This window comes from Herpailurus yagouaroundi, unplaced genomic scaffold, assembly GCF_014898765.1.
Source record: "Herpailurus yagouaroundi ecotype Mexico unplaced genomic scaffold, PumYag 569, whole genome shotgun sequence".
NCBI lineage: Eukaryota > Metazoa > Chordata > Mammalia > Carnivora > Felidae > Herpailurus > Herpailurus yagouaroundi.
In genome coordinates, this window is record NW_024412786.1 from 5,359,168 (window position 1) to 5,371,863 (window position 12,696).

At 57.3% G+C, this 12,696-nt stretch overlaps 2 long non-coding RNA genes across 2 annotated transcripts in view; one reads left to right on the forward strand and one right to left on the reverse strand.

Moving 5' to 3' along the window:
* Nucleotides 1-3,362: 3,362 nt before the first annotated feature.
* On the reverse strand, nucleotides 3,363-8,337 carry LOC121023828 (uncharacterized). Its single transcript, XR_005787511.1, has 2 exons — nucleotides 8,105-8,337; nucleotides 3,363-3,786 (listed from the first exon to the last, which is right to left on the reverse strand). It is a non-coding gene; the product is annotated as an uncharacterized LOC121023828 (long non-coding RNA).
* The window catches only part of LOC121023829 (uncharacterized), a 6,511-nt gene continuing 2,152 nt past the window's right edge, over nucleotides 8,338-12,696 (forward strand). Inside the window, exon 1 of the long non-coding RNA XR_005787512.1 lies at nucleotides 8,338-8,436. This is a non-coding gene — a long non-coding RNA (uncharacterized LOC121023829). The remainder of the gene's footprint in view (nucleotides 8,437-12,696) is intronic.

Genomic DNA, 12,696 nt, shown 5'->3' on the forward strand with positions numbered 1-12,696 from the left:
GACTTCCGGTCTCCAGGACCTGGGGGAGGGTCTGGATCTTGGACTTCTGGTCTCCAGGACCTGGCGGGGGGATGAATCCTGTTGTTTAAGCTCCCCCATCTTTGAGACTTTCTACAGCAGCTCGAACTGACTCTACAGATGCCTGGTTGCAAAGCAGTGGGTCTGTGAGAAGGACCCCAGGGTGCTGGGGACACAGGGAAAGCAGGCCGGACACTTGGAGACAAGGGCCGCTGATGAGTGCCAGAACACCGAGCGCACACGAGCTCCGAGGTGGACTGGGCGTGGCCCCGGGCCAGGTTAGAGCAAGGTCAAAGCCACGCTGAAGATTCCTGCTACAAGGACTGACAGTGGCTGTGGGTTTGCATGGCTCTCTGCAAATCGGAGCAACGCCTGCTGTGTACGTCCCCAGCGCCTTCTTGGTGCCAGTGCCGAGGACCCCAAAGCAGAAATAACAGCGACAGCATTTTCGGCTCACTTGATGTAGGCCTTGCACCCACTGAGAGATGCATCGCCTCTGACCTTCACTGCAGCCTCCGGCTGATGTCCTCACTCCAGAGGCCTGGGAAGCCCAGGGCCACACTGCTGTTGGGCCACCCAGTTAGGATTTGAACCCAGGTCTATGGGACCTTGGAGCAGAGGCCCCTGGCCACTCAATTCTTGGCCTTGCTGCATCTACCAAAGGGTGGTTCTTGGCCACTTTTGAAAGAGTCTGGCGTTGATGTGGGGCCCTTGGCAGCTCTAGACTGGGCCCCCATACATCTCCCCTCATCCCCCTCCCCCCCCCCCCGGATCCTCACAGTTGGGGGTCTGGGTTCGGGGGTGCTACTGGGCTCTAGAGCACCAGAACCCTGATGCAGGGACAGAGTGTGGAGTTAGGGACATGGGGTCACCAGGACTGCCCTTCTGCCAGTGAACAAGGCTCAGGCTGTGGCCTCTGCTTGTTTTTTAGCTCTGGGGACAATAAGGCTGTGTCTGGGGTGCATGAGAACAGCTCTGGCCCCCTGTGTGTGCTGATCAGAGACCTCAATCCCAGTGGCAGTCCAGGTGGCATTGTTCCTGCATTCTGAAGCCATAGCTACCCCTTCCTCTTGGGGTCCCTGTTTCCCCAGAGCAGGCTTTCGATTGGCCCCCAATCAAGAAAACTGAGAGATGGAGTCCTGTTCCCGGGGTCCCTGCAGACACTGGGGAGAAGAGGGATCTGGAGGAGAATAAGGCCACACACACTGTCGGCCAGAGAGATGGGCCACAGCAACCTCCCGGGGGCCCCTGCAGGTGCCCTGCACAGGCTTGAGCTCTGTATGGGTGGGCACCACTCTATATGAGCTCTGGGAGGACCACTCAGGGAGACGGGAAGGGGATGGGTCCAGTGAGTGCCTGGGCTTCAGAATCACAGGTAGACAGGAGGGTGGCCACTCAGACTGCCACCTGTGTGATCTACTGGAGGCCAGGTGCCAGCCCCTGAGCCTCACCTATGCTGTTCCTTCCATCTTCCCTACCTGGCTCTCATCTTCCTCTCCATGGTGGGAAGAAAGCTGAGGTCTCCTGTGTGCCAGCCCCCTGCCCACACTGCCAGGTCTTGTCCTCAGAGGACAACTGGACTCACCTTGGGGTCAGCCAGAGAGCACTGCCCCACAGCCCACAGGGAATGACAGAGCCTTAGCCAACCTGGGGTTGATTTTTCTGAGATTTTCTGAGAGCGTATTTATTGATAGAGGAAGTTGCAAGAGGTGAGAAATTCATCCAGAAACTTGAGGAATTGGATACTTAGAGAGCAAACCCTTTATCACAAGGGGCTGTGTCTCCTTGGACCTATACACCTGCAGATTCCTGGCACTCACTGTTTATCTGCCGGAGATTAAAAATCTGAAAAAGTTAGTTGTTAGCATGAAAATCCCAGAAGAACTGGCTGGTGGTGATTTACTTGAGAACATAAGCTCTCTCTGATATCCTGGGGCCCAGCCCAGGAGGTTACCAGTTTTCAGAATAGCCCTGACTCCCAGACCCAGTCGGGCTTCCTGCCCAGGCCTAGGTGGGGTCACCTGGGCCAGGGGTGGGAATGCAAAGTCTGAGACTCCTCCTCAGACTTGCTGAATCAGAAACTCTGGGGGGCGGGGAATAGGGAGGTAGTCCATGTTCATGGATTGGGAAACCCAGTATTGTTTCACATGTAGATTCAACATGAGCCTAAAGTCTCATTAAGCTGTTTTGTAGGTGTTGAGGAACAGATTCTAAAATCTATGTGGAAAGACATGGGTGACAGAGTAGTCAATGCAATTCTGAAAAAGATGAGACTTCGGGGGCAGGGTCAGCAACCTGTGTTTTAAATTTTTTTTCAACGTTTTTTATTTATTTTGGGACAGAGAGAGACAGAGCGTGAACGGGGGAGGGGCAGAGAGAGAGGGAGACACAGAATCGGAAACAGGCTCCAGGCTCCGAGCCATCAGCCCAGAGCCTGACGCGGGGCTCGAACTCCCGGACCGCGAGATCGTGACCTGGCTGAAGTCGGACGCTTAACCGACTGCGCCACCCAGGCGCCCCAGCAACCTGTGTTTTAATAAGTCCTCAGGTAATGGGCACCTGGGTGGCTCAGTTGGTTAAGCATCCAACTTTGGCTTAGGTCATCATCTCCAGGTTCATGGGTTCAAGCTCCCCCATCTGGCTCTCTGCTGACAGCTCAGAGCCTGGAACCTATTTCAGATTCTGTGTCTCTACCCCTCCTCCACTCACACTCTGTCTCTCTTTCTCTCTATCTCTCTCTCAAAAAAAAAAAGTCCTCTGGTGAGTCTGGGGCACCGCCTGGGAACCACTGGGAAAGCACAGAAGTTGTGGGGGTGGGGGGTGAAGGGGACCACATCTGGAGGCTGAAGTGTTTAAGGGCTTCCTCCCTGAACACTCTTCCCTTAAACACTCACCTGGTGAGTGGGCATCTGCGTTCTCCCACAAACACACCCCAAGGTTGCTTCTGGGGCAGGGGAGGGCGTGATTCTGACTGGGCCAAGTTGGAGTTGTGTCTAGCATTGAGGATCTGCTGGAGAAAAGGCAAGGTGTGCCCATATATTAATGAAGTCTGTCTCTATCGTATGTGTTTTAAACTCTAGCATAATCCTGGTGTCTTTCACAATCCCCCACTGGCCACTGTTCTGGTCCCTCTTGATACCTTCTAAAGGACCATGGTCACTTTCCTTCCCCTGGACTCCTCACCTCTGGGCTGGCTGCCTCCACCAATGTTTCTCCCATATGGGCCACCAGCATGGCCTTCCTAAAAGCACAACGCTTTTATGTGTTCTGAGTACTCAATTTTAATTTTTTTCCCTTAGTAGCTTCTGGGTTTTCTGTCTGGCCTAGGAATACTTTCTGCACTGTGAGGTTATAAGGATATTTATCTTTATTACTTTCCATATGCTTGTAGTTCAAAAAGCAACAACAAAACTCCTTTGTCTTTAACTCATTTGGAAATTACTCTTGTGTACAGTGTGAGGTAGGGAATTTAGCTTTGTTTCTAACTGGATGGTCAGCTGTCCCTGCTCTTTTCAGCAAAGAATCTGCCCTTTGTCATGTTTTAAGTTCCAGTGTCTGTTGGGAAGAGCCTTTGAACTCTTTCTCTCCCACGGATCATTTTGTCCTCGTGCCACGAGTATACCATTTATTTGCCGTAGCTTTGGAATCAGCTTTAATATCTGGTCAGTCACCTTCCTTCATGATCGTCCTTTGCAGAGCCATCTTGACAATTTTTGTGGGTTGATTTCTCCCCCCTGAGCATCACATTCACATGGTCCAATTTTCCCCCTAAAAAAGGAGAGAAGATTTGGTCTCATTTTTAAAGAAATGCCACAAACCCAAACTCAGAGTCTTGCTGGGATTCTGAAGGGAATAGAATAAGTATATATAATCCTTGAAGATTTGGCCAATTGTGATGGTCGATCCTTCTCAGAGAACATCTCTCTTCGTTTATTTAGGACTTGATTTAAGTTCTTTTTTTATTTTTAAATTTTTTTTTTCAACGTTTATTTATTTTTGGGACAGAGAGAGACAGAGCATGAACAGGGGAGGGGCAGAGAGAGAGGGAGACACAGAATGGGAAACAGGCTCCAGGCTCTGAGCCATCAGCCCAGAGCCCGACGCGGGGCTCGAACTCACGGATCGTGACCTGGCTGAAGTCGGACGCTTAACCGACTGCGCCACCCAGGCGCCCGGATTTAAGTTCTTTAATGGCATTTCATCATTTTGTCAAGGAAATCTTGTACGCTTCTGATTAGATGTGTTTCTAACCATCTCATGGCTAGCTCGGCAAGATTAGGGCCTCAGGACGTGGCAGGCCTCAGAGAGGCAGAGCAAAATCTGCCACGTGGTGATGAGGCATGTGTCTAGCAGTTGCTTGCTCTGTGGGGTCGCTCTGGCCTTAAGTGGCCACACCAGCCTGTAAGCCCAGCTCGTGAGGATTTCCGGGGCCAGGTTTGGCTTTGATGTTGGATCCCTTTAAGTTCAGCTCGCTGTCATACTGAACTTGGGTTATCAGGATTCATCTGGAATTTTACCATGAAATGGTGGCATGAAAGGGTGGGCTCCTCCTCTGTGCCCTCAATATGTCCCCGTGCTCCCTTCTTGCTATTGGTGACATAGTTAACACTCCTGCGACCCTTTACGACTCAAAGAGCCGGACAGCAGCTTTGCCTGGACGGCGTGAAGGGTTTGGTGGGATCTGAAGCTGAAGCCAGCGTTCCAGCGTGGCTCACACACACAGGACTCACATTCGTCCCTCGCACCAGCACGGTGCCCCTGACCCGGCCCCAGAGTTAAATGAGAGAGCCGTCCCAAGCCAGGAAAGTGGCTCTGAAAGTTTTCTGCTTCCTGAGCCAGTGGCCCTCGCCCCACATTGGTGCCTGCTTGTCACACCGAGCCCGGTTCAGAGGCAGAGGAACCACTATCCCTCGAGATGGCGAGATGGCGGGCTGGTGGCAATTCTTTATGTCCCTGCAGGGGCCCCGCCTCTGAAATAGTTCTCCTGCTGGGGTGGGCGTCGCCAGTGGTCTTCTCCCTCTCACTTCTGTCCTTCAGGCCTTCTTGCTGGGGGGTCGGGCAGATCCTTAACAGAATGTGGAGTGAAAGAAGCTGGTCACCAGTGGCCACTTACAGAGTGTGGTTCCATTTCTGTGAAGTGTCCAGAACAGGAGAACCCACGCAGACAGGAAGTAGACTAGCGGTTACCTGGGGCCGGGGGTAAATGGGGAGTGACTACTAATGGGAACAGGGTTTCTTTCTGGTGTGTCTAAAACGTTCTGGAAAAGACCGTGGCCGTGGGTACGCAGCTCTGAGAACACACTGAAAACACTGAAAGTCGGTGAAGTCTATGGCACGTGAGTTATATCTCAATAAAGCTGTTACCAGGAAGAATATGGCCCTGACCTGCCTTTCCGGAACACAGGGACGAGAGCCAGGGCGCTCCTGAGCAGGCCCCCTTCCACTCGCCTCTCCCCGGCTCCCACGTTCGCCCCCGCTGCCTGGCCGCGGTCCCCCCCATCTCCTCACTTCCCACCACTCCGGTCCTCCCGAGCTGGGGCACGAGGTCGGCCCTCGCCACCCCGTGTAGCTCCCCCCAGAGGCGCCCAGTTCGCAGCACAAACGGGACCTCGGCCACAGTGGGCTCCCTTCCACCAGGTGCCTCCATGGTCCACTGGCACCCATGGCCTTCATCCCCAGCACTGTATGTGGTCAAGGCGCTGGAAGGATCCAGAAGGATCTGAAAAGAACTGAGGGCTGGCATCCCATGCCTGGCACAGAGGAGGTATATGGGAAGTCCTTATGGACAGGCCGAATCGCCAGCGTCCCTGGGTTAGGCCTGGATGCTGGAGGAGGAATCAGGGAGAGGAAGAGGCGTGTAAGGGGGGTGATGGGAGTCTGGGGGCCTCTCGCGCTGCGGCCTCAGCCCCTCTCACCGCGCTACGGCTCCGGGGCCCAGAGCTGAGGTTGGCCAAGGACGCTCGGCAGGCGGAAGCTTCCAGAGCAGGCAGGCACTAGCACCGTGGGAGGAACACGGAGGCAAGCCCACTCGCCACAGCTGTGACTCACCAGGACCTGCTCAGCAACTGGTTTTGTCTGCATGTCTGGGCAGAATGGGACCATCCTGGGTGTCACCAGGGTGGCGGAATTAGGGCGGCTCGTCAGCCTGGAGGGGACACACTCATCGCTGGGTCTTTCCACCCCTTTTGCGGACCCTTGTTACCAGACACCTTGCCTCGCAGGCCCTGACTTACTGTCTGTTGTTGTTACATCTGGAAGCGTCCATCCGTCCTGCTCGCGTCGCTTGGTGCCTAGCGAGGGCCGAACTTTCCCACAGAGACGTTCCCCACCCAGCGGGCGCGCTGTGTGTGGGTGGCGGCCAGGGGGACCCGAGCGCCTGCTGCACAGCCCGGCACCGAGCTCTTTGGGGGCCCCAAGGGTGACCCCACAAGGCCGGCCTCCCGGAGCTCCCAGCCAGGCCTCGGGGGTTGGGATGGGGGCCAGGCTGGTGGGAGATGGCAGTGACTAAGCCGGGGGTCTCCATGCTGTGCACGGTCTCCCGTTGAGGATCCCACAGAGGGAGTGAGGGTCCCGCAGGGGGTTAAATCAGGCCCCTCCCTTCTTTTCTTTTAACTTCATTTTTATTTGTGTTTCGTTTCAATCCGAGTTAGTTAATGTAGAGTGTAATGACGATTTCATTAGAATTTAGGGATTCATCACTTACCTACGACGCCCCGGGCCCCTCCCAACAAGTACCCTCCTTAATGCCCCTCTGCCATTTAGCCCACCCCCCTCTGGCAACCCTCCGTTTGCTCTCTGTGTTGAAGAGTCTCTTCTGGTTTGTCCCCCTCCCTGATTTTGTCTTGTTTTTGCTTCCCTTCCCCTACGTTCATCTGTTTTGTATCTTAAATTCCACATGTGAGTGAAGTCATCAGATATTTGTCTTTCTCGGACTGATCTCGCTTAGCATAACACCCTCCCGTTCCATCCACGTAGTTGCAAATGGCAAGGTTTCGTTCTTTTTGATGGCCGAGTGATACTTCATCGTATATATATCCCACGTCTTCTTTGTCCATTCATCCCTCGATGGACATTTGAGGCCCCCCTTTCTCACCCTCAGTAAGGACTTATTGAGCACCTCCTGTGTGCCAGGCAGGCACCAGGCCACTTAAAGACACGGTGGTGAGGCCCTCGTGGTGGGGACGACGGTCTAGCAAACAATCCTACACACGCATCATTTCACCCCACGGAAAGGCCAGGGAGGTGCAGGGAGTGGAAGGAGGTGGCCCGTCCTGCTGGTCAGCTGGGGCCCGGGGCGGGAGTCAGCCCTCGGTGCTATCCCGGGAGGCAGCGTGTTGCTGGGGGAAACGCAGGGTAGCAGTGGCCCGGGGAGACGAGACAGGGGCACGAGGCCAAGTCACAGGTGGGACCTTACAGGACTTTACCCTGGAGCCTTGCTGAGCTCCGGGTGCAGGGCCAGCTTCAGGGGCCGGCGGTCGTGCCCAGGACCTCACTCCGCCAGGCCCCTGCACTCGGTCTAATGCATCATACTTGCCAGCTGGAAACTCTTACCCAGTTTTGAACAAGGGGCTTGCGTTTCCGTTTTGCTCGGCATCTCTGTGGGTCCTGCTGCCGCCCAGGAGCCCGAGCTGGGCCAGGGGCTGACTCCGGAGCCCAGGCCCCTCCACCATCCCATCCTGGCAGTGGGAGGAGGGCTGGGGCTTGCCCTCTCTGCTGGGCGGGGACAGGCCTTTCCAGGACCCGCTCCCCTCCCCTGGAAGATAATCTCCGGTTAGGAGCCCAGGCCCTCAGCCGCACACGGGCCTCTGATGTTTCATGTGGAGGGCGCTCCCCGGCGGGGCCTTGCGGGGGTGGATGGCGTGGGCACGGCTGGGAAGGGGCGCGGACGCTCTCAGAGGCTGGGCCGAGTCCTGCAGAGCATGGCTCCCCCAGGGCCCTGGGCTCGGCCTGGTCACAGGGCTGCCTGCCGCAGGCCAGCATGAGTGCCAGGCAGAGGCACGCCATCCAGAACATTCTTCCCGGAGTTTGGCCCAAAGGGCAGGAACTCAGGTCCCGGCACCCGGAGCAAGCGAGCATAATTCCTCACCTCAACTTGCTCATCTGCACAGCGGGGACAACCTCCCGGCTGCAGGGCGGTGGATGGGGGGCTTGTAACGGCTCCGGGAGCCCCCGGCCATGCTGGGCACGGGCGTCCTCTCATCTCGGCTCCCCGACAGACACACTGCTTCCGGAGAGGACCACAGACGCGGGCCCCTGTGTCTGGCCCAGAGGAGGCACCCAATGAGCCCTGGGTTAAAGAAGGAGGGAGTGGCTGATGTTCTGCTCCTGTCGCGAGGCGAGGCCATGGCCGGGAGGGAGGGAGACAGAGCAGGAATGTCAAGGGGGTGAGAGGAGCTGGGCGTCCCTCAGGAGAGAGCGGTAAGTAAGCAGCGTTTGAGGATTAGGAAATACCAAGCGGAGGGAGGCCTGAAGGGCCCTTCGCAAAGCAGATGGGAAACCGGATTAGACGCTGAATCGATAGGAGGGCCTCCCGGCACATTGAAGACGCGGCTTCGGAAATGTGGAAGGAAGGTCCGGGCACCCAGCCGTCCTGCCCGCCCAGGCGCCCGGCAGCTGGGCCAGGTGGTAACCCGTGCCCGCCTCTGTGGCAGCCAGACCTCCCAGATCCTGGGGCCCCTGCGGGGCTCCTGGCTGGGGGAATGGAGGGGAGGGGGGGGGGGCGGGCAGGGGTCGAGGGGCAGGAGCAGACCCTGCCTGCTGTATTCTTCCCAGGGGGACAAAGCCACCTGTACAGGCCCTTCTGTGTCTCCTGAAGCTTCCGCCGCGGGCTGTGAGTTGCAGGCTCCACTTGGCCGGGTCTCCGGGCCCCAGGAGGGGCTGCCATTGGGCCCCACATCCTTGGTGGTGGTGCCGTGGGCTTCGGTGCCGCGTAATCTTCAGAAAAGGGAGGCAAGTGCAGGCAGGGTGGGCACCTTCCCTCCACTGGTCGCCGGGTGTGGGCAGGGCCGTGCCAGAACTTTGGGCTCGGTACCCCGAGTGCTTTATGCACCCACCTCCGACCCAGCTTCACACCAGGCTGGGCCTTCAGGGCTTTGGAAGCTACTTGGGCAGTTTCTCGAGGGTTCCAGGGAACGCTGGTCCCAGAAGATCCTCTAGGAAAAGGACTTCTGAGGTCAGCTTGGCTTGAGAAGCTTTGCTGGCCGTCTCCTCTCGGAGGGGCCTGGAAGGGCTCCAGGCAAACCTCAGTGAAAACTCTGCTTCCCCCTGCGATTTCCAACCCCCGTGGCCCTATTCACGTCCCGCGGAACCAGAGTCTGCTTTGGGAAACGTCTGTGCCCGCCCTGTGCTAACAGGGCATCTGCACGGCGGTGACCTGTCTTGGACCGGCTTTGGGCCTGTGAGCCCGCTCTGTCTGGAGGACCAGTTAGCTGCCGCCCTGCCCCAAGCTGCAGAGGCCCCCTCCTCCCCTTCCGGGCCAGATACGCCCCAGACTCCTCCATACTGTGTGGGGCAGAGGGAAGGGCACCCCTTTCTGCCTGTGTGGCGGGAAGGAAAATCGTCAGCTGGCTGGAGCAGGGGGCTCTGTCCTGGCCGGGTGCTGGCGTCTCAGGCGGTTCCAATGAAACAGCATAGAGGTCTTTTTTCAGGCTGCTGGCCCTTGGAGAGACTGGGGCAGGGGGCCCGGGAAGGATGCAAAGGCAGGAGGGCAGGAGGGTACCGCTGGGCCCGGCAATGCTGGCTGCGTGCACAGGACGCCAGGGAGCAAGTCGCCTGGGCAGAGACGGGCTTTGAGGCTTCAAAGCTGGATGACCCAGGCCTGCCCAGAGTCTGGTGGGGAACCAGGGGCCCACAGCAGGCTCGGCAGGCTTGGCACACGGGGACAGGGCCAGGGAAATGCTCAGGGAGGTCAGAGTGGGGGAGCCAGGCATGCCAGGGGGATTTGGGCAGGGGTCAGGGATCAAGGCTTGGGAAGCTCCACTTGGAAATGCCTTGGAGCCCAGCGGGCTGCCCTGGGGGCAGGACACGGGATTCCCCTGGGTGAGCTGGAGCAGAACCCGGGCCCTGGCGGGGTGTGGGGAGGACAGCAGCGCAGCCAGCTACTTAGGAGAAAGCTGGCACTTTCCCAGTAGTGAGTACCCCATCTCTGGAGGTATTTCAGCAGGAGCTGGGCCCTACCAAGCAGAGATGGCACAGGACAGAGGTTAAGAGCATGAACTGTGGTATTCATCCATCCATCCAGCCATCCATCCATCCACCCAGCCATCCATCCAACCATCCATCCATCCATCCATCCACTCCCACATCCATCCATCCATCTATCCAACCATCATCCATCCAACCATCCAACCATCCATCCAACCATCCATCCATCCATCCATCCATCCATCATCCATCCATCTATCCATCCATCTGTCCAACCATTCATCCAACCATCATCCATCCAACCATCCAACCATCCATCCAACCAACCATCCATCCATCCATCCATCCAACCATCCATCCATCCGTCCATCACCCACCAGGTCCAAGACACAGTTCTGGGTTTGAATCCCACCTTTTCATCACTCTGCAACCTTGGGTTGCTCACTTAACTCCTCTGAGCCCTGCTTTCCTCATCTGAAAACATCTGTGTTTCTATCCCTTTCTTCACTGGGAAGAGTGAGTCTGAAAACTGGGATCTTGAACAGCCCTCAGGGAATTTCAGGTCCCCAGTCTGGCCAAAGTGGGTGCTGTTGCTTTGGGGCAGCCCCACCCCCGGGCCATGCAGGAGGTGGAGTGCAGGTGTGGGCGTGAGGAGGGACCCCAGTGCGCTTGCCTTCAGCCTCTAGCTGTACCACCTCAGCCTTTGTGGGACCCCAGAATCTACCGGAAAAGCATCCCAAAGAGGCCTGGCTCTCCCTTCCTCAGTGGGCCAGCTGCTCCTCCCAGCACTCTCCCCAATGACAAGCCAGAGAAACAGCTGTGTGTAACTGGGTGATTGTGAGGGTCTCTGGTGGGCTCGGTTTGCTGAGTGGTGCAATGGGGACACACAAAGCTTCTGCGTGCAGACATGGGGGCCCCAGGCCTGGGACAGGCAGGGATTCTGCCGCTTGGGGCCCCTCCTCAGGGGCTGGCACGGCGTGGGAACGGTCTGGCTTAGGCTTCATGTGCTCCAGCAGATTGACAAGGTCCAGGGCCTATGCTCTGCCTCCCAGGGGACAAGATTGACGGCTGATCGGTGGGGGGCAGGCGGCCAAGGCGGGGTGTGCTGGGAACAGTGAGCCCTTGACTCCCTTCTGGTCCCTCCCTCTCCCCCCAGGCCTGGCCCCAGCCCCTCTGTGGGGATAACAGAGGGGAAGAGCCCAGCACCCCACGGTGGCCCTGAGATGGTGGGTGCACCATGGCAGGAAGTCAGCCCTAGGCATCTGCCACACCGAGGCCGTGAAGTGTGTGGAAGGTGATATGAGCCCTCATTCCCTGAGTCTGCCCCTGGGTCTCCTGCTCCTCCTGGCTGCCCCTTTTCTCTGCCTCTGGAGCATATGTGGCTTCCATACCCCTTCTAACTCCTGCCGCAGGCCTGCTTCCCGTCAGCCCAGGACCTCTTGGACCCCTGCCCTAGAAAAATCCATGAGTTCCTAACCTACACTGGCTCCCAACACGGCTGAGGGTAGAGATGGGAACATGGCACCTGGGGAAGGACAGAGATTGGCTAGACTGAATGTGGAGCCTGGGGAAGCCAAGTGTCTTGTCTTCGTCCAGCTGCCTTTTCCTTGCAAACTGTGACGACTCATTTTCATGGCCAGGGCCTCAGCCTCCTGACACTGGAAGGCCCCTTGCAGATGGTCCCAGCCAGTGGGGTCCGGAGAGCCCCGGGCCCTGAGGAGGAGCACCGGGGGCTGCGGCCAGGGTCAAAGTGAGGGCCTCTGGGGCTCCATCGGCTGTAGCAGAACAACTCCACAGGTGTCAGCCTTGTCCTCACTCCTGTCGGATCACCCACTGTGGCAGAGTCCCAGCCTTCCAGGGACATGCATCAGGGCTGGAGACACCTCCAGGCCTCCTTTCTCCCACCCAGGGCTCTTCCTCTGGCTTCTTCAGGGGGATGGGGAAGGGGCTTCTGGTTCACGTGTGGCTTCCCAACCTCACTGGGAGGAGAGGGAGCTGAGGAGGGGAGGCTGTGCCTGGAGCCCCGACTTAGGATCCTGGACTTGGCACCATTGGAGAAAACAGTAACCCCCAAGACCTTGGCCAGGGCCCTGTGTAGACTCCTGCTACACATTCCCCCTGCCAGAGGGTTGTTGGCACAGTGCGGGGGATGCTGGCTCCGTAAGGTGGCTTGACATAAGGTCCAGGCAGCACCTGGACCACAGAGCTAGACCTTGGTTGGGACGGACAGTGGGTATTTGAGAAAGAGTCTCCTTGTGCAACCAGAGTTAGATCAGAAGGACGCACCCATCCACTCACCATCTAACTTCTCACCCATCCTCCAGCCAGACTTCTACTTTTCATCCCAGTCTTCCACGTAGCCATCCACCTGCCAATTGGTTCATTAATTCATTACTTACTTATCTGTCTTTTCAGTCATCTGTTGGCCCATCCATTCAAAGGTCTGTCCGTCCATCCATCCATCCACCCATCCATCCATCATCCCTCCACCCATCATCCATCCATCCTTCCATCCATCCATCCATCCATTCATCC